Source organism: Sorex fumeus, unplaced genomic scaffold, assembly GCF_029834395.1.
Source record: "Sorex fumeus unplaced genomic scaffold, SorFum_2.1 ptg000063l, whole genome shotgun sequence".
NCBI lineage: Eukaryota > Metazoa > Chordata > Mammalia > Eulipotyphla > Soricidae > Sorex > Sorex fumeus.
In genome coordinates this window covers 22,461,096-22,483,437 of record NW_026606120.1, presented here as the reverse complement: position 1 = coordinate 22,483,437, position 22,342 = coordinate 22,461,096, and the positions used below count along the sequence as shown (strand labels likewise).

At 40.4% G+C, this 22,342-nt stretch overlaps 1 pseudogene; it reads right to left on the bottom strand.

Moving 5' to 3' along the window:
* The window catches only part of LOC130034947 (contactin-associated protein-like 3), a 159,129-nt pseudogene that overhangs the window by 77,793 nt on the left and 58,994 nt on the right, over positions 1-22,342 (bottom strand).

Genomic DNA, 22,342 nt, shown 5'->3' with positions numbered 1-22,342 from the left:
GCTGGGCCTCCGTGCCTGTCCCACGTATACCAGGGGTAAAACCGGCTTTCTAGGAGGTGGTGCTAGCTGAACATGCGCACAGAGGGTCCCAGGCCCTTGGGGGCGGGCTGTACCTGGTTGGATTAGGAGCCGTTCGCTTGGTTGCCCAGAGCTGGGCCTCCGTGCCCGTCCCACGCAGACCAGGGGTAAAACCGGCTTTCTAGGAGGTGGAGCTAGCTGGGCATGCGCACAGAGGGTCCCAGGCCCTTGGGGGCGGGCTGTACCTGGTTGGAATAGGAGCCGTTCTCTTGGTTGCCCAGAGCTGGTCCTCCGTGCCCGTCCCACGCAGACCAGGGGTAAAACCGGCTTTCTAGGAGGTGGAGCTAGCTGGGCATCAATTTTACTATTTTTTAAGGAGAGCATGAAAAGCAGTTTTGAAGAATTACTCTTGGCTTTGTGTTCAGAGATCATTTCTAGGTACACTGAGGGGACTTTTTTCTGTGTTCTGTAGTGAAGCCAGGCCAGTCATATGCAAGGCAAATGCCATAGCAGATGTATTATTTCCCCAGCCCCTGTCAATTTATGACAAATAGGCTAAGAATATACAATGAGCAAAGGAAATTCTCTTCAACAAACACTGTTGAGAAAATTGAACAGCTACATTTTAAAAAGTAACCAGATAAATATTTAACATCAAAAGAAAAATAATTTTAAATGGATTGATGGCATGGATTAACTCCTAAACCATACATAAGAAAATATGTGTTACACACTAGATATTGATACATACTAGATATTGATAACAGATATTTGCAGTCTCAATTTTAATATCAAGGGCATCAAGAGTTAAAATAAGAGTGAAAGTAGTATTAAATCAAAATATGAAAAGGTTTTGTATGGTGAAAGAAACTACTACCAGAGCAAAAAGGCAGCCTAATAATTGGGAAAAGATATTTTATACATCATGTACTCTACAAACAGGTTTGTATATAATGCATGAAGGAATCACACAACTCAACTAAAACAACAAAATTCAACACAATGCAAAATGGACATTAATCTGCATAGACTCTTTTAAAAATAAAAAAATATATATAGGAAGAAAGAAAACGAAAGATGGCAGTGTGAACATGCAAAAGTGCTCACTCCTTATCATCAGAAAAATGCAAATCAAAATCACATTGAGTTCTCACTGCATATTTGTGACAATGACCCTTATCAAAAAAGCTCTGCAAGAGCCATAGAAAGGCCAGGGGTGGTCTATTATATCAAGGAGGCATGGGACCTCTGGCACCACAAGGACAAGACAAAAAAAATTTTTTAAAGATCAGAACTAGGGGCTGGAGAGACAGCACAGCGGGTAGGGCATTTGCTTGCACGCGGCTGACCCGGGTTCGATTCCCAGCATCCCATATGGTCCCCTGAGCATCGCCATTCATTCATTGCACACAGCTGACCCAGATAAAATCCCTGGCATTCCATATAGTGCCCTGAGCACTGCCAGAAGTAATTCCTGAGTACCAAGTCAGATTACCCCTAAACATTGCCGGGGTGTCAGAACAATAACAACAAAAAACTGCATCTCTAATGATTATTAAAAACATTTACGGTGCACTGTGGACAGGAAAAGAGACCTTAATTCAGCACTAATCCATAGAAAATAGAAAGTTCAATGAGATGCCATTGCATATCTTATAATATGGATATTGTAATAATAATGATAAAAAGAAAGTTTAATATAGCTCAGTGATAGACTCTCACTTTGCATGTGAGGCCTGGGTTCAATTTCTGGCACCAAAAAATTAAATAAATAAACAAAATTAAAACTGAAAATTAAAAGAAGTCAAACAAGTGATGGTGAAGATAATGTAAGCTCCCCGTGACGTATTCGATATGCCAAACACAGTAACAATAAAGTCTCCAATGGAGACGTTACTGGGTCCGCTCGAGCAAATCGAAGATAATAAATTACTGAAACAATATATTGATATGGGGATGTAAAATGGTGCTTTGGCATTTGTTATAACAATTATATAAAGCTACTGGAGCGGTAGCACAGTGGTAAGGCGTTTGCCTTGCACGCAGCCAACATGGCCGACTGGAGTTCGATTCGTCCGCCCCTATCGGAGAGCCCGGCAAGCTACTGAGAGTATCTCGCCCGCACGGCAGAGCCTGGCAAGCTCCCCGTGATGTATTCGATATGCCAGACATAGTAACAACAAAGTCTCCAATGGAGACGTTACTGGGCCTGCTCGAGCAAATCGACGAACAACGGGAGGGCCTTTACCTTAACCTTTACCTTTACTGACCACCCAGCAAGTGTATCACTGTCACTGTCACTGTCCTCCTGTTGTTCATTGATTTGCTAGAGCGGGTCCAGTAATGTCTCCATTTTGAGAATTATTGTTACTGCGTTTGGCATATCGAATACATGGGTAGCTTGCCTGGCTTTGCCATGTGGGCGAGATACTCTCGGTACCTTGCTGGGTTCTCCAAGAGGGGCGGAGGAATAGAACCCGGCTTGACCCGGCTGGGTGCGTGCAAGGCAAACGCCCTACCACTGTGCTATTGCTCCAGCCCTGCAAGTGTATATGCTAGAGTATATATCCTAGAAAATTGAAGATTTAGTTGCAGATAACAACTTGTGCAAAAGCATTTGTATCAGCTGTAGCCATAACTCAAAACTCTAAACATTCATAACCTAAATTTCATAACAACATTTATCAGCTGATGAATGGATAGCTATATTTGGTATGATTTTACAGGATGCAGTATTTTTTAGCAAATATAGTGATAGCTACTTTTCCTAAAAGCATAAAGATAAAGCGCATGTTCAATTTCCTAATTTACAATGTGTGTTCCCAAACCATTAATTATCTTCATGTGATTTATGATTTTTAGTGAAAATAAATTTGTACTGAAAAACACCACCTTGCACACAAACTTGACGTGGTTCATAAAATCATGATTTGCTTTTATACCCTCCTAATTTCAATTTTATTTTCAATAGGTTGGGTCTGGGGAGATGGTAGAGCAGAAAAAAGTTGTTTGCCTTGCATGCACTTGATCCAGTCTATGCCTGGAAATCTCTGTGGTCCTCAAGAACTGCCAGGAGTGACCCCTGATAGCAGAACAAGAAGTAAACCTAAACTTTATCGGGTGTGACCCCCAAACAAACAAAAAGAAACAGTGACCATGAAATTGCTGATACTGAAATGTATCACATAGTAATATTCAAACATAAATTGTCCAACAGAAAACTATAATTCAATCATTTAATAAACAAAATGAGCAAATACAATGACAAGAAGATCACTTTCTTCCCAAGCATACAAAAATACAAACTATACACACATTACGAAAGTCTATGCTGATCGCAACACTGAAAACATTTTATAATTATTAAGAAGACAAAAGATATTGACCTTTCATGAAACTTGCTTGTCAGTGAATGGTCACGGAGAGTACTATGCTAAGTGAAGTGAGTAAGAAAGAGAGGGACAGACATAGAATGATTGCACTCATATGTGGAATATAAAATAACACAACATGAGACTGACACCCAAGAAGAGTAGAGACAATGTCCAGGAATATTGCTCCATAGTTGGAAGCCTGCCTCATGTGCTGAGGGAGAAGGCAGCTGGACTAGAGAAGGGATCACTGAATCAATGATCATTGGCAGGGTCACTTGGGATGGGAGATGCGGGCTAAAAGTAGATAAAGGACCAAACGTGATGGCCTTTCAGTATCTGTATTGCAAACCATAATGCCCATAAGTAAAGAGAGAGTAAGAGGGAAATTGTCTGCCATAGAGGCAGGGGGATGGGTGGAGCATTGGAGGGGGTATATTGGGGAGATTGGTGGTGGAAAATGTACACTGGTGGAGGGATGGGTGTTCTATTACTGTATGAGTGAAACTCAAACAAGAAAGTTTTATAACTGTGCTGACAGTGATTCAATAAAAAAAAATGGAAAAAAAATGTTACTGACCTTTTTAAGAAGAGTAGTAGGCAAATATTTTCTCCCAGTCTGTGGAGTGCCTTTTTATTCTGGCAATGATTTATTTTGTGGTACAGAAATTTCTTATTTTGATAAAATTCAACTTGTTTAGTTTGCTACCATTTTCTTGTCCAATGTCAATAAGTCATTGAAGAAGCCTCTAGATTCAATGTCATGAAGGGTTCGTTCTATGTATAATTTATGAATTTGAGTCTCAATATTTAGGTATTTGAGCTATTTTTAATTGACTTTTATGCATAGTGGGACATATGCTATTTTTAATTGACTTTTATGCATAGTGTGACATAAGATTCATTTTTCTCATCTGGCTGTTTAGTTTTTTTCCTCAATACTTATTGAAAGGTGGTTAAATGTACCACTTCTTTATGTTCCCCAGATGAATGCAATCTTTCTGTGTCTATCCCGCTCTTTCTGACTCATTTCGCTTAACATGATACTTTCCATGTAGTACCACTTGTATGTAAACTTCATAACTTCATCTTTTCTAACAGCTACATAGTATTCCATTGTGTAAATGTACCAAAGTTTCTTTATCCAGTCATCTGTTCTTGGGCACTCAGGTTTTTTCCAGATTCTGGCTATTGTAAAGAGTGCTGCAATGAACAAACAATTGCAGATGTCACTTCGACTATACCTTTTTGCCTCTCTGGGATATATTCCCAGGAGTGCTATAGCTGGGTCAAATGGCAGATCAAATTCTAATTTTTTGAGAGTCGTCCATACTGTTTTCCAAAAGGGTTGGACCAGCCGGCATTCTCACCAGCAGTGAAGGAGGGTTAGACACAGAAAGATTGCATTCATCTGGGGAACATAAAGCAACAAAAAGGGAGAGTAACACCCAGGAATGGCTGAGATTAGTACCAGGAATTTTGCTCCATGAATGGAAGGCCAGCCACAGGCTCTAGATGAAAAGGAAGCTCAGATAGAGAAGAGAGTACCAAATGAAGGGTGTTGTGAGGGTCCTCCCAGGGTGGGAGAAGCATGCTAAAAGTAGTCAATAGACCAAACATGATTGCCACTCAAAGCCTCTCTTGCAAAACACAGTACCCAAAAGAAGAGAGAGAGAACAAGGGGGAATACCCTGCCACAGAGGCAGGATGGGACTGGGGGGGGGGGGATTAGGGTGGGGAGGGGGATGCTGGGACCCATGGGGATGGATGACGGGCACTGGTGGAGGGATGGGCACTTGATCATTGTATAACTGAAACCCAAGCACAAAATTTGTAAGCCTATAACTGTACCTCATGGTTTTTCACTAATAAAAAAAGAAAAAAAAAACAAACAATGGAAATATCAAACCAACCCTTGACAAAAAAAATAAATAAATAAATGTACCACTTCATGTTATTAACTCTTCTGTCAAAGATATATATATATATATATATATATATATATATATATATATACCTGATGACTTATCTTTGGGCTCTCAATTGCATTTTATTTATCTGCATCTGCCATTTTCCCAGTGCCACACTGTCTTTATCAATATAACTTCATAGTATGATTTAAAACTGGAGTGAGAAATGTTTCCATCTCTTTTATTGAAGGATGAAGAGTTATGCCATAAAAATTTCAACAGCACCATTTTTCATTTGTCTCTTTAAAATTTTTCATTTGTCTCTTTAATATGTCATGGGTATTTTCATAAGGACTCCATTGCTTTGGGTACGGTTCTCATTTTGACAAAATCAATTCTTCCATGATCAGGGAATATATTTCGATTTTTTGTGTCTTCTTTAATTACTTTTAGTAGTGATTCATAGTTTCTTTATATAAGTCTCATATGTCATTTCTTGTGTTAAGCTGATTCCTAGGGACTTTATTTTGTGGTCTGAAGAGGCTAACTGTGAAGCACTTAAACAACTTAACAAGAAAAATACTCCAATAAACTTCATCCAAAAATAGGGAGAAGAGATAAACAGATACTTCCTGAAGAAAGACATGCTGTTGGCCAGTGAGAATATAATTAAGAAAGAAAAAATTCTGCATCAAGGGGGCCAGAGAGTACAGTGGATAAGGTATTGTCTTGCATAAGACCTATCCAAATTCAATCAGAGGCAGGGTGGGAGGGGGGGTGGGGGGGATATTATCCATGGTGGTGGAAAATGGGCACTGGTGGAGGGATGGGTATTTGATCATTGTATGACCGAAACCCAAGCACAAAGATTTGTAAATCTACAACTGTACCTCATGGTGCTTCACTAATAAAATAAAATTTAAAAAAAATAAGAAATCATAGGCTTTTACACCTGAGAATAAAATGACCCCACTGAGAAAAAAAAAGAGAATATGCCCTGTTGGGGGTATGATGCCCCCAGCAGGTCGGTCTGTACCTGTGAGGCGAGTGCATCAGCAGCCTGATGGCACCGTCAGACTTTCAGATACCCCAAAATTGCTGCTGTGCCTTTGGGCAGACCCCAAAAGCTTGGGGCAAAGTTTACCAAGAAAGTAAACGGCCAAAAGTTAGGTATGTGGGAGACATACCCACAAACCACCCCTGGCCCAGCTATATAATTGGAGGCATGGCCTCTCTGGTTCCTGATCGAACTGATTAACGGCCATGATCCTAGAGACTCAGAAACAAATCTCGGAACCCAAAGGCTTTTGGCAGAAATGTGTCCTATTCCTGCAGTAGGTTACTGGTGCTGGGCCACTTCAGGTGGGAATAGGTTTTGTGCCTTGGCTGTTCCTCCTGGCAGCCTTGGCTGTTCTCCCTGGCGGCCCACCATCCTCCAGAGGCCACTGGACAGTCAGGTTTGGGCCTGCAGTGACGAGATACATGGGGCCTCACCAGACGGGGGTGAAACCGGCCCTTTCCCCCCATCCCAACGAGACCCCGAGTTGCCGCCTACGAACGGCCTCTCTGGCTCCTGATCAAGCTGGCTCCTGATCAAGTTGATTAATGGCTATGATCCCAGAGACTCAGAAACAAATCTCAAAACCCAGCAGCTTTTGGCAGAAATGCATCTGGACCATATAAAAGGTGGCTGCCACCTCAGAGCTTATAGGAAAGCCAGGTATGAGCTGGTGGTGACGGGGCAACTGTAGTCTCATGGGAAGGGGGATGGTACCGGCTCATTCTTCACGCCCTACCGAGGTCATGAGTTGCCCCCCACGAGTGGCTTTCCAGCACGGCCATGGCTCCAGAGGCAAAAGAACTTAGTCCAGAGTCTGGCCACTTGCGGCAGAAAAATTAATGAACCATGGGTTAAACTATGGCACCATGCCTCCCCGGGAGGGAAAGGGTGTTGCTCCCTTCCACCTCCCATCCCTCCCCGACCCCTCCCCGGCAGCAAGTTGGCTGCCGCCTCAGAGCTTATAGGAAAGCCAGGTGTGAGCCAGCGGTGACAGGCAACTGCAATCTCATGGGAAGGGTGGTGATAATGGCTCGTCCTTCACGCCCTACCGAGGTCACGAGTTGCCCCCAACGAGTGGCTCTCCGGCACAGCCATAAACCAGATGTACAGAAAACAATCTCGTAATTATCTGGCTCTTTGCAGAAATCCAAAATCACAGCCATGTGATATTATATGATTCTCATAACCAGCTATAGAAAACAAAGTATTTCACAATGTCAGCAAGTCTTATTGTTTGGGGAGAAATTCTAAACAGTAATGGTGCATTTTTTGTTGAAATAATGAATGTAATCAATGCAGAGAAGAGTTAAATAGAAATCATCTGCCTCATAGGCATTGGAAGGGCTGGGAGGGGGGTATATTGGGGTTCTTGGTGGTGAAAAATAAGTACTGGTGAAGGGAAAGGTGTTTGATCATTGTATGACTGAGACTTAAACCTGAAAGCTTAGTAACTTTTCCCACAGTGATTCAATAAATAAATATAAGAAGAAAAAATAAATAAATAAAATTATGAAAAAAAAGTAATTTGGAGTTCATGCCCAAATTTTATCAGCTAATCAGTGGCTGAATGAATAGCAGTACTCCTACATTAAAAAAGAATATGCCCTGTTAAAGTTCTTTTCAACTTTGAGATTTTTCTTTCTATAATATTAGGTAAAGGTAAAGGTAAAGGCCCTCCCGTTGATCGTCGATTTGCTCAAGCGGGCCCAGTAACGTCTCCATTGGAGACTTTGTTGTTACTGTGTCTGGCATATCGAATACTCTCGGTAGCTTGCCGGGCTTTCCGAGAGGGGCGGAGAAATCGAACTCGGGTCGGCCATGTTGGCCGTGTGTAATGCGAACGCCCTACCCGCTGTGCTTCTATAATATTACTGATTATAAAAAAATGAATAATAGAAAATTCTGACTCTAGTCCTCAAAACTGTGCTCTTCCCCCATACTGCTTCATTGAGAGATACACACCATGATCCAACCAAAACTGAAGAATTACTCTTTTGGCTCGACTCATTAATGATCCATCATTCACAGTCATGAAGCAATTAACTTGTGATTCTGCTCACCTAATACTCATAAATCGCTCTATAATTTGTTTACAGAATCTCTATTCCCTATTTCAAACTCCCAATCTTCATGATTCAGACCAAAATATTTCACCCTTAAATAAGTTGCCTCTTGTGTTCTTCTCTGCTGTCTTCACTATCATCATCTTCACCAGATGTCAGAGTTTTGCTAAATAGTATAAAGGGGGACCTGGCATTGAGTCCTTCAGAGATATTTTAAGAACGTTAGGTCAACATGTAGAGCCTCAAATGGCTCCCAGGCCTCTGTGGTATACCTCTGTCATACTAGTTAGTACCATCTCCCATGTGCCCTCGTCTATTCCTGTAAATCAGCGTTGCTAGTGTAGAAATCTTTAAATGGATCAAACTTAATTGCCACACTTTGGGCTTCGATACAAGGCTCTGCCTTGCTCTGGACTGCTGGCTTCTCCCACTTGATTCCCACCCACATTTTCATCAAAGTTTAGGTGTGCCTTAAAAGTAATATGTGGTTCAAATACAGAGAACTGCCCCCAGATGCTTACAACCCCCAACTTATTATTATTCTATAGTGGCAGCTTTTATTTTTCGTGTAAAGAGAAAACTATATTTAGTTTTTAAGGTAATAGAGCCTTAGTGTCATGGATGGGCAAAATCTTGCTTCACTGAAAAGCATTTTACAAAGGCTAGCAGCAGGCCAATGGCCTACAGACCATTTTAAACAAAGACTAGTAGTGATATTCCAAGAAATTCTCACTCTGGACCAGGCAGCAGGGATGACACAACTGAAGCAAAATGCATCTTCTTTACTATTTATTTAAATGAAGTAAATTGTTGTGTCTTTTTGAAACATTGGAACACTGCAAAAGCACTAATGAAGAGATTCTGTTCTTGTAATAGAATTAAAATAACTAATAAAAATGGGGTGGAGTGATAGCACAGCAGTAAGGCATTTGCCTTGTGCGCAGCCAGCCCAGCCGAGCTGGGTTCGATTCCTCCTCCCCTCTCAGAGAGCCCAGCAAGCTACCGAGAGTATCTCACCCGCACACCGAAGCCTGGCAAGCTACCCATGACATATTAAATATGCCAAACACAGTAACAACAAGTCTCAAAATGGAGACGTCACTGGACCTGCTCGAGCAAATCGATGAACAATGGGAGGACAGTTTTGTCTGTTTGACAGATTAAAAAACAAAGAATACCATGATTTATCTAAAAACATTTGGGGATAATATTTTTAAATAAATGAGATGGGGGGCAGAGAGATAGTGCAGTGAATAAGATATTTGCCTTGTACACAGCAGACCTAAGTTCAGTCTCTGGCCTGTCAGGGACCCTGCAACGCTGTCAGGAGTGATCCCTAAACACAGAGCCAAGGAGCAAGCTCTGAGCACCACTGGGTGTGACAGAAAGAAAGAAAGAAAGAAAGAAAGAAAGAAAGAAAGAAAGAAAGAGAGAGAGGGAGGGAAGGAGGGAGGGAGGGAGGGAGGGAGGGAGGGAGGGAGGAAGGGAAGGAAGGAAGGAAGGAAGGAAGGAAGGAAGGAAGGAAGGAAGGAAGGAAGGAAGAGAGGGAGGGAGGGAGGGAGGGAGGGAGGGAGGGAGGGAGGGAGGGAGGGAGGAAGGAAGGAAGGAAGGACAATTACAATTAGATGTGGCTTCAAAATCAAAACAAATGAACAAACAAACAAAAATCACCTTTAGTAGCTATGTCAGACATAAAAGAAGTGAGTAGCTCTTTCATACATAAAGATTTGTGATGCATCTCAATTTTTGCTTAAAGGATATAACTTCATATTTTATATATCTCCAGAGATTTCAGCATATTTTTGCATTCCATTTTATGAATGACATGGAAAGCTTATTTTCCTTTTTTATGTATCATATACACATATATACATATGTATACAGTGTAGCAGTGAAATAAAGGTAGATACACTTTGGTGGGTGCTAAAGGATCTTTGCACACAAGAGGGAAATGTGGAGTCCCAATGTGAGAGAAATACTGTACATCACATGCTGTATTCTCTGAGATTCAGAAAAAATGACAATTTGGCCTCTCCGAGAGAACTGGGACTTCTGATCCTTCTAGCTATTATAGCCCCAGTGGGTGCCTTACCCTATCTCAGAGTTAACATCTCTGACCCTCTCTCAAGACCAAGATTCAGGATTCTATATGTGGTTCTATAATTTACAGATGATATCAGTTTCTATAACCAAAATAACATGCCTAATATTAGCTCAGTGAAGAAATTCTATTAGAACTGAATTTCTGAAAACAAATAAGAATAAATACACAAGCCATCATAACATATGAGACAGAGCAAAAATAATACTAAAAGGAAAAATTTTAACAATGAAGTTTTACATTTACAAAGAAAACAAAAAGAAAATTAAGTTCAAGTAAATAATCTACCTTACCATGTTAAGGAATTAGGAGAAAAATGTTAAACTTAAAGTCATCAGAAAGAATGAATTTTTAAACTCACATGATGTCCCAAGACTGAATTAAAAACAAGTAAACAAACAAACAAACAGAAAGCCTTAACAGGCTAATACAATAATACTATTGAAAAATAAATCATAAGTCTCTCCAAAACAAGTTTGTGTGCAAATGGATTTAAGGGTAAATTCTACTTTAAATAAAACCCCATCTTTAAAATACAAGATCATGTGGGGGGCCAAGGAGATGACTTTGAGACCCAAATTTGATTCCCAGCACTACAAGGTCATCTAGCACTGCGAGAAGCAAAACAAGCAAACAAAATCAAAGCCCCGAAGATATGTTTTCTATCTTTCTTAAGATCTTTAGGAAATCTGAACAGGAATTCTTCCAACTACTTTATGTGAGGAAAACACCAAAAGACAAAAACCAAAAGCAGTAAAAACTAAAAAGAAAAAAAATAGAAAAGAAGAGAGAGAGAGAGAGAAACTGAACATCAATATGCGTATAAAAACCTAGATGCAAAGATTTTCAATAAAATGTCAATGAGCTGAATTCAACAATACATTAATATTATCATATACCATAAACAAGTGGTATTTATTTTTGGGATATTAAACCATATCAAAAAGAAAATTTTTTAAAAAATCACATGATGACATAAATAGATGTAATTTATGATCAAAGCATAATGAAGTGGAAGGTGTTCCTCAATATGGCAAATGCCATATATAGCAAACTCAGTAAATATCACACTTATTTAAAAACAAAATGCTTTTCCTAAGAAACAACAAATCAACTGTGTGCATTCTTCCCACTATTATGAAATACAGTAGTCAAAAGTTTCAGTCAAAACAGTTAGCTAAGAAAAAAAAAGTAAAGGAGATTTAACTTTAAAAAGTAAAGTTCAAAAAGTAGTTAAGTATCACATTTTATAAATAACATGACAATATGTTAAGAAATTCCTGACAGTCACCATAATACTAGTAGAAAAAAAAAAGTTTCAGGGAAAAAATCTGTATAATTCTAAATGTTGCATTTATAGAGTAAAATAAGAAACTAAAAGAGAAACCAAAATCTATATCTCATTTACTATACCATCAAAAATAAGTATTTAATAGTAAGTTAACAAATAAGGTTAAAGATATACATAGTAAACTACAAGTTACCATAAAAAAGGGAAGCTACAAGGAAATGGAAAAAGACTACATGTTCATGGTTTGAAAGAACTGTCATTGTTAAAATGACCATTTTACCCAAAGCAATAAATACATTTAACATAGAATAGACACTGATCAATTTGTGTGAAGCCACAGAAACTCCAATGAGCCAAAGAAATTATGTGGAGAAATAAGATGAAGGGCACTGCATTCCCTAACTGTGCATATAAAAAGCAAGAGTATCAAATCAGTTTAGTACTGGAACAAAGGTGGATTCTCAGACCAATGGAAAGTTAACTTATAGCAAAGAAGGAACAAAACTGTCTCAATAAATTATTTCTGGAAAACTGGGTTAGCCACAGGCAAAAGAATCACAAAAGTTAACTCAAAATGCATCATATAACTAAACGCTCGACCCACATTTTAAAAATACATCAAAGAAAGCACAGGCAGAAAAGTGCATAATAATGACTTCAGTGGGGAGTTTAATGACTTAATCACGATCACGATCACGACCACCCTGTTGTTCGTCGATTGCCTAGAGCAGGTGCCAGTAACGTCTTCTTCGTCCTAGCCCTGAGATTTTTTTTTTTAAAGTGCCATATTCAAGGCTTTTTCAGGGTTAGGAGAATGAGACCCATCATTGTTACTGGTATTTGGCATATTGGGTATACCACGGTGAGTTTGCCAGACTCTGCCGTGTGGGCATGTTACATTTGGTAGCCTGCCAGTTTGACCGAATTAGGAATGAGATGATAAGATGTCGCGCGGCCGCATTCGCGGCCGCGCGCTTCCAGGAGCTGAGTGTGATGATCTCTGGATCCTGGCCGTTGTTGGAGTTACACAGCAGTTGGTGGGTGTAACTGTCTAGTTACTGGCAGGTCCAGTCCCAAACTGTACAGGCTTGGAGATCTCAGCCCCGGGTCCCACACACCTGGGTTCCTCTGTCAGTTCTTTTATGCTTGAGGCTCATCCAAGTGTGTGGAGAGTGCTCCCAGCAAGGCCTTGGTTGGGCCTCGGTGGTCTTCAGCTGTTGGGCCCTGGTGGAGACAGTCAGGCATAGGGTGTCAAATGAATGCTGGGTGTCAAACCTGAGTGTCACGAGTACAAGGCAAGTACCCTACCCACTATATGGTCACGCCAGTCCCAGATATGCATATTTTCTCTACCATTTAGCTTTTATTGTACAGAGCTACTTTAAAATTTTTTACTTATTGAATCACTCTTACAAAGCTGTTTATGATTAGATTTCAGTCATACAGTATTCCTACACCCATTTCTCCACCAGTATACATTTCCCAGCACCAGTGTCCCCAGGCTCCCTTCTATCACCCCCCACCTCCTGCCTGCCTCTATGGGAGGGACTTTTCACTCTCTGGCTTTTTCTTCTCTCTCTCCTTCTATCCCTCAAATAATGACTTAATACAAAAGTAAAAGCAATGAATGGGATTAGATCAAAGTAGCTCTGAGTCACAAGGTGAGGAACAGATGGAGAATGACTGCATTCATTTGTGGTATATAAAAATAATATATAGTAGAAGACTAATATCCATGTCCAGGGAAAACAGGGGCTAGGAGGACTGGTCAATGGTTGGAACTAACCACAAGTGTGTGGGGGGCTGAGGGCAGGTAAGGTAGAGAAGAGACTAGTATGACAGAAATAGCAGGAAATGATCACGCTGGACAAAATCTGAATGATAAAACTAGGTGAAGGGATATTCTTGATAACTTTCAGTACCAATACTGCAAATCACAATGCCCATGAGGAGAGAGGGATAGAAGGAGAGAGAGAAGAAAAAGCCAGAGAGTGAAAAGTCCCTCCCATAGAGGCAGGCAGGAGGTGGGGGGTGATAGAAGGGAGCCTGGGGACACTGGTGCTGGGAAATGTATACTGGTGGAGAAATGGGTGTAGGAATACTGTATGACTGAAATCTAATCATAAACAGCTTTGTAAGAGTGATTCAATAAGTAAAAAATTTTAAAGTAGCTCTGTACAATAAAAGCTAAATGGTAGAGAAAATATGCATATCTGGGACTGGCGTGACCATATAGTGGGTAGGGTACTTGCCTTGTACTCGTGACACTCAGGTTTGACACCCAGCATTCAATATGGACCCCAAGCACTAGCAGTAGTTATTCCTGATTGCAAATCCAGGAGTTAACATTAAGCACCGCCAGTCTGGCCAATAAAGAACCAAATAAACAAAAAATATGCACATCTAGGAAAAAAGATAATATCCAAGATAAGTTGAAAACTGAAAAAAAACCAACAACAAAAAAGTTTACCAGTAAAATGGCGAGAAGTGTTACACAGTCGCTTCTTCAAACAAGATATACAGAAGGCAAATAGGTACCTGACAAATGTGTATTATCAATGATTATCGGGAAAACGAAAGTTAAAATGCCAAAAAGACATGTCATAACAGTGAGACTAAACTATGTGAAAAATATTGGAAACATGTAATGAGAAGATTTAGAAAAAAAGGAGCCCTCATTTACTTTTGGTGGAGATGAAAAAATGATTTCAGTCTTTATGAAAATCAGTATGGAGATTTTCCCCCAAAATTAAAAATAGAATTAACATGAGATTCAGCAATTTCACTCCTAGTTATCTATTCCAAGAATATAAACCATTCATTGAAATTATGTATGCACAGCAATTTTCATTACAGCACTATAGAAAATAACAAAAATCTGAAAACCACTCAAGTGCTCAATGGCAGATGAATAGAGAAGTTACAGTATGGGGTTGTGATGTTCAAAAGATATTTGCATGAAAAACACTAACAGTATTGCAAATCCTGGTACCTCAATAAAAGTAATTTTAAAAATCAGCCTGTCAAGGAGACAGGCCTAGCGAGATATCTATTAGGGTTGTGGAGGTGGGGGTGGCCTTCAATGGACTCTTCAGTAGACTGTTGTTTTGGCCAGTATCCCATTCTGTACAAGGTTTTCAATATCTTTTGTGTTTTCAATATTCTGTTGTGAAATTATAAAATTGTTTTGTCTTGGTGTCATACCGAGATTAGAGAGAGACCATCTGTGGTATTGAGATAGAACCCATCTTGGTCACATGCAGAGAAGTTTTCTTACTCACTGTACTAAGTTTTTTTTTTTCTTCATGTTTAGCTTGTGCTTATTTTACCCTTTGGAAGGGGTATCAGGTGATGATAAGAAAATCCACTTTTCCAGCTCTTGATTTGTTACTTAATCTGCTACCGAAATTTGAAAACCTGTATATGTAAATAATCTAGTAACTCCTTACCTGTCAGTCAGGCTACAGATGTCTATTTGCAGGTCATGGAAACTGCCCAGCTTCTCCTGCTGCACTGCGATGAGATCCACCTCCTTGTGGCTAACAGAGATGAGCCGCATGCAGCCCTGAAATCCAGGATTTCTGCATCCAGAGCCAGAGTTGCTATCAGGACAGCCTAAAAGGGCAAGCAGACACACACACACAAACACACACACACACACCACAAAAAAAAAAACCATTACACCACAGTGTTTATTGTAGAAACTACCCCTGGAAATTACACTCCTCTTCCCTTTGGAGCAGGACAGAGTGCTAGGAAGTTGACAGGAACAAGAGTTTCTGGTATTGGTAACAAGAAAAATACAAACTAAGGCCAAATTTATGGAATGACCAGAAGAAGGTAAGGGGTAAAAGTATAGAGTTAGTGAAAATCTGTTTTAAGCAGAACTTGGTTTTCTTTTTAAAAGCATAGGTTTCCGTGCCCATGCTCCAGACAGTTCCTCGCACCCAGATCCACCCAGCCTGCCTGACCCATGCCATCCTCCAGTGCTTCCTGCATCCACCCCATGTGCCAGGTGAGTGACCAGTCGCCGGTGGCCATTCCCCCACTTATGCTGCAGTCAGCCTCTCAGACCAGGATACCACCTACAGCCTGGCAGGGGGCATGGCCTCTGTGGCAGGGGGTGTGGCCTTTACAGTAGGAGGTGTGACCTTGGGGTGGGGCCAGTAATCTTCCCCATTCCTGGCACCCTGGAGTCACATCCCACTCTTCATTACTTAATTCCATGAAGAACATCCTAGCTATTTCAAATACAATTGGCCAAAAGTCCACTAGTCTATTACAATTTCACCAAAACACCAGTGAACATAAGAAGCCACACAAGCTCATTCTAATAAAAGATCACAGGTTCACCAGAGGCCTCACATATAGAGGAGCACCTGAGAGGAAGGACTTATAGAAGGGGGAAAACGTGACCACCATCAAGTGAGCTCATCCAGAATACTTTCTCGCAGCAAGAGGAAATAATGATAGTGAACTAGAAGGTCCCACCTCCATATAACCACGACAATATAAAGAAGCAGCTCAAATTCCCACAGGAGGAAAGGATTAAGAGAAGAGTCCAGAAGCCTCAGCAGGCATTACCCACAAATACAATCTCTCCGGTAAGGGATTTAGAGATGAAATTTTGAAGATGTTCAATGAACTCAAGGAAATGGAAAAGGCATACAGTAAGTTAAAGGAGGACATGAAAGAAAGAGTGGAATGACAGACAAGAAAATACAGGAAGAAATGAGAGCAGAAATTAGAAAGCTACAAACAGAAGTGTCACTAATAAAGGATTCAGTAGATGAAATAAAAAGTCAGTGGGTGCCCTCAAACATAGGATGGCTACAGCCGAAGACAAAATCAGTGAGCTTGAAGATGAGCTACAGAAAGCTTACAGGAACAATAAATAATGGGGAAAAAAACTCAAAATAGCTCTGGGGTGAATCAGAGACCTAGGGGGTGAATCAAAGAGAAACAACATTAGAATAATTAGAGAACCAGAAGGACTGGGAGGCAACCCCAATGAAAAAGCCACAGTTAAAGATGTCATTGCTGGAAAGTTCCCAAAGCTGGAGAATGCAGGCATCCAGATCCTAGGACCCGGAGGGTGCCAGCTAAAAGAGACCCAAATAAAAAGACTCCAAGACATATCATAGTCAGAATGATGGATGCCACGGATAGAAACACAATACTGCAAGCAGCAAGGTCAAAGAAGAAAATCACATACAAAGGAGCATCCCTTAGATTTACAGCAGCCTTATCAGAGGAACCTTTCTAAGCCCAAAGACAATGGTGAGATGTAGTGAAAAAAACTCAATGAAATGAACGCCTCACCAAGAATACTATATTCGGCTAAACTCTCACTCAAGCTTGAAGGAACAATACACTATTTCATGAATAAAAAACAGCTCAGGAACTTCAGACTCAAAACTAACGTTAAAAGAACTAAATGAGCTACTGTAAGACAAGAAAAAAATCCTACAAGCACAAAAAAACTCTACAGAAAGATGGCACAAATCCCCATGGCAATAATCTCTCTCAATATCAGTGGTCTAAATGCACTAATTAAGAGACACAAAGTGACAAAAATGGGTTCAGAAACTGAACCCAACATTCTGCTACCTATAAGAAACACATCTGAACAGTCAGAGCAAACACAGACTCAATGGTCAAAGGATGGAAAACAATCCTGCGAGCAAAGAATTCCCTCAAAAAAGTTGTGGTGGCCATCCAAGTATCTAACCTCATGGATTGCAGGTTGAAAAAGACTATAAGAGACAGTGAAGGCTATTTTTAATAAACAATGGATATGTACAGCAGGAAGAAATCACAGTCCTAAACGAATACACACCTAATGAGGGACCAGCGAAATACTTAAAACAGCTGCCAACAGTTTTAAGTAAAACATTGCTAGCAACAAATAGTTGTTGGAGACTTCAACACCGCCTTGTCACCTCTGGATAGAGCAACAAGATTAACACTCAGCAAAGAAACATTGGCTTTGGAGGAAGAGATAGAAGAGAGAAGGTCTACACAGGACTTTGCATCGTCCCCAAAATGAATACACGTTCTTTCCAGTGCACACGGAACATTTTATAGAATAGAGCACGTGCTGTGTCACAAAACACACCTCAAGAAAATCAGAAAGATAGACATCATGTAACTATCTTTTCAGACCACAATGCACTGAAGATAGAACTTAATCATGCACAGACGCAGAGAACCAAATCACCTGGAAATTAAACAACTCAATGCTGAACAATGAGTGGATCAGAAAGGTAATTAAGGAAGAAATTAAAAGCATAAAGAATGACATTACCATGATACTGAACTCAAACTAATGAGCAGGTTTGATAAGAGGTACTAAATAGAAAGTGTTTGAAAATAAAATGAAATAAAAATAAATGTCATAAATTGAAAGTGAAAAATAAATTTTATTTATTAAAATTCATGCTAAATACCTAACTTCTGTGTGTCTGTAGGCATGCGCAGGCATACTTTTAAAGAATTTTTATAACAATTGTTTTGCACCTCTAAGATTTATATTTACATTTAAAATATTTTGTTGAACTGGACACTTCAGTCAATATCATAAAGAATTAAGAACTATCTTGTATTGCCATGTCAATGGAAAATATGAAGAAAAATATATAAGAATACTCCTTGTAGGGCGTTTGTCTTGCAGTCTGCTGACCTGGCTGATCTGAGTTCAATTCCTCTGCCCCTCTTGGAGAGCCCGACAAGCTACCCAGAGTATCTCCCCCGCACAGCAAAGCCTGGCTTCCCATGACGTATTTGATATGCCAAACACAATAACAACAAGTTTCACAATGGAGATGTAACTGGGCCCGCTCAAGCAATTGATGAACAACGGGAGGACAGTGCTACAGTGCTACTCCTTGTAGCATCGATTTTTTCCAATAATAGTAATTTTCACAACTTCTGGTACAGTCCTTGACTGTCCCATTATAAATTACAAACCACAATATCTACATGGTTGCTTTGTTTTATTCCAATGGAATTTGCAAGAAAACAATGTTCTTTTAATAATGATAAGAAAGGAGATGCTTTAAAATAAAAATCACAGCAAGATGGAATTTAAACCTTCATCCATCCCCTGCTGTGGGTTAACAGAATCTTGAGAATTGCCACACGCTGCCCTGAGTTTACCTCTATTAATCACAGCTTCTTGTACACTGCAAGTTTAGAATGTAAAGGAGTGGACATTTAGGAAAAGGACTATTACAATGATTACAAAGAAACAATCATGGGACTGGAGCAATAGTACAGCAGGTGAGCATTTGCCTTGCACACGGCTGACCAGGTTTCAGCCTGTATGATCTCCAGAGGACCATACGGCGTGATTTGTAAAACTCAAAGCCAGGAGTAACCCCTGAGCATTTCCAGGTGTGGCCCCCCCAAAAAATTAAAAAACATTCAGAGGGGCCAAAGATATGGTTGCTGTACCTACAAAGAAGCAGTTGTTGCAAAACGCGTTTGTGACAGGCAGTGACTGGGAGAACAAATGAACATCTCTACTGACCCCAGTACCACTCCATTCTTTATTGCCTTTGGGTAAAACTTTCCCTGGCTATAGGGAATTGACTCTCCTAAGGTAATGCTCTTCCCCAGAGATAACCAATGTTCAAAGGGACAATGGATACAATCGTGACCTAGACACATTTCCTCATCTGGGACTCCCTGGAAGGGATTCCCAGCACCAATATCTCATATAGGATCACTGAGTCATTACAAACTTACCACCAGTCAGCCTACTCCGCTGTTCATCCATCTGTTCTCTCCACCCTTCTAGGGGTTGTTGGCAAGAATTAATCTCACTCAACCACCTCCGCACAAATCTTCCGTGAAGAGGGCCAGTATAGTGCCGTTGGGCACTTGCCTTGCATGCAGCTGACCCGGGTTCAACCCCAGGCACCACATATTGTCCCCTGGCTCCTGAAGACAGAGCCAAAAGTAAGCTCTGAGCACTGCTGAATATGGCCACCCAAACAAACAAGCTAAATCTCCCACACAGAGGAAGAGTCCTGAAGAATCCAACACTGTAGCAGTGTAGGCTATTATCACATAGCACTAATTTAATTGAATGTCTTATTTTTGGTAAGCAAACATGAATGAGACACATTATTTCAAAATATTTAGGCTTTTGTTTATTGTTTTGCTTTGTTTTGTTTTCAGGCCACACTCAGCAGTACTCAGAACTTACTCCTGGCTCTGTGCTCAGGATGCATCAGTTCTGGGTGCTGGGGATTGAACCCAGGGTGGCTGCCTGCAAGTGCTCTACTGGCTTACAATCCCGCCACCATGAAAATATTCAGATTTTACTTCCCAAAAATAATTTTGTTACTTCCCCAATTTTTTTTTTACTTCCAAAAAAAATTTGGAAGTAAAACAGATTTTATTTGGAGGTTTTGAAGGGAAAGAGGAAGAGAAAGTGGGAGCAAGTGGACAGTATTATGCTCAAGAGAGACCCTGGGCTTCTCCAAGGGCAGAGAGAGCCCGTATACACATCCGAGCATTAGACAGGAAAGCATGAAAGTACACATCTCAAGAAAGGAGATGTGGTGACAAATGAGCTCCGACACCACATCTGCTTGGCCACATGGGTGCAAGCAGCACATGGGCTTGGGCAGCATATGCCCCTTCTAAAAATTTTTTGAAGTAAATTTTTTTGCTTCATGTGAAATATAACTATTTTATTCTGTATCTTTTTTGCTCCCCTTAAAAAATATTAGAAAATAAAAAAATATTAGAAGCAGCAGAACCTCATCTCTACCCACAGCATGCATTAGTAACCAGTTCTTTCATGCTTTCTAAGTAGACACGTTTGGCTGATAATTAATAAAAGTAAAGTAAGTAAATAAGTAAAGGCCCTCCCATTGATCATTGATTTGCTCGAGCGGCCCAGTAACGTCTCCATTGGAGACTTTGTTGTTACTGTGTCTGGCATATCGAATACGTCACGGGGAGCTTGCCAGGCTCTGCCGTGCGGGCGAGAAACTCTCGGTAGCTTGCCGGGCTCTCCGAGAGGGGCGGAGGAATCGAACTCGGGTCGGCCATGTTGGCTGCGTGATATATCAACCCCTAAGAATTTTTTTTAAAGAATGGAATATGCCAACTCAAAATATTCTCTCGACATAGGGTTATCTTGTGGAATCTGTGCAATGGTGCAGTGGATAGGGAGTTTGTCTTGCATGTGCCCAACCAGGCTTTGCTTCCCAACATTCCATAAGGTCCCCCAAACCTGACAGGAATGAGTCCTCGGTGCTCAGGAGTAAACCCTGAGCAACTCAGGGTGTGGTCCAAAAAAATAAAAGCAACAGCAAAGAACAAACAAGGGTTACCTTATTCTTTTCTTTTTTTCTTTTCTGTTGTTTTTTCCCTTGCTTTTGGATAACAACGGACATTGCCCAGAGCAGCTTGGTGCTCAGGTTCTCTTTCTGGAAGTGTTTGGGGGACCATGAGGTACCAAGGATCAAAACTGAGGTCTTCTGCATGCAAAGCAAGGTTCACAAAGCATGTGCTCATCCCTTTGAGCACATGCATTATCTTCAGCTGATTATTTTAAAAAACAATATATACAAAATTTTGTAGGTGAAATTTTTGTAGGTGAAATTTACATATAAAATGGAATTCTCCAATTACCAGGGTGTCTCACTTTCTGTACTACAAAGATCAATAAATATCTAGAAAATCAACACTGGACTAGCACTGTAGCACTGTACTCCCATTGTTCGTTCATTGATTTGCTGGAGCAGGCACTAGTAACATCTCTATTGTGAGACTTGTTGTTACTGTGTTTGGGATATTGAATACACCACCGGGAGCTTACCTGGCTCTGCCATGAGCATTTGAGTACGCAGCAAATTAAATCTGCATAAGGATTTTACCCTTGTTTATTGTGTTATTTTTCCTGATCACAGTGTCTGCCTATCCTTGTCTTTGTCCCTGAATGTTTCTTTTTGTCTTCAGCTGGAAATGGTATTTAAGCTAGTAGCTTATGCATTCTTGGGAGTTACTCTGAATTCTTATATAAAGGAGTAAACAAATTAATAAAATTGTTTATTTTTCTTATCTTTATAAGAGATTTCAGTCAAGAAATTAGAAAAGGAGAAGAAACATTAGTTTTCCCAGTTTCCCTCCTATGTATTTTCAATAAGAGCTCAAATTTTAGTCTTTCTTTTATTTTGGTTTGTGGAAATTTGACATGACATACTATTTTTTTCCTTAAATTTTTATTAGTGAAACACAATGAGGTACAGTTGCAGACTTACAAACTTTTGTGCTTTGGTTTCAGTTATACAATGTTTGAATACCCATCCCTCCACCAGTGCCCATTCTCCACCACCACCAGTCCCAGTATCCCACCCACCTCCCTTCCCTCCATCCCACCCTACCTCTGTGGCAGGGCATTCCCTTTTGTTATCTCTCTCCTGTTGAGTGCTGCGGTTTGCAAAAGAGACATTGAGTGGCAATCTTGTTCAGACTATAGTCTACTCTCATCACGCATTTCCCATCCTGA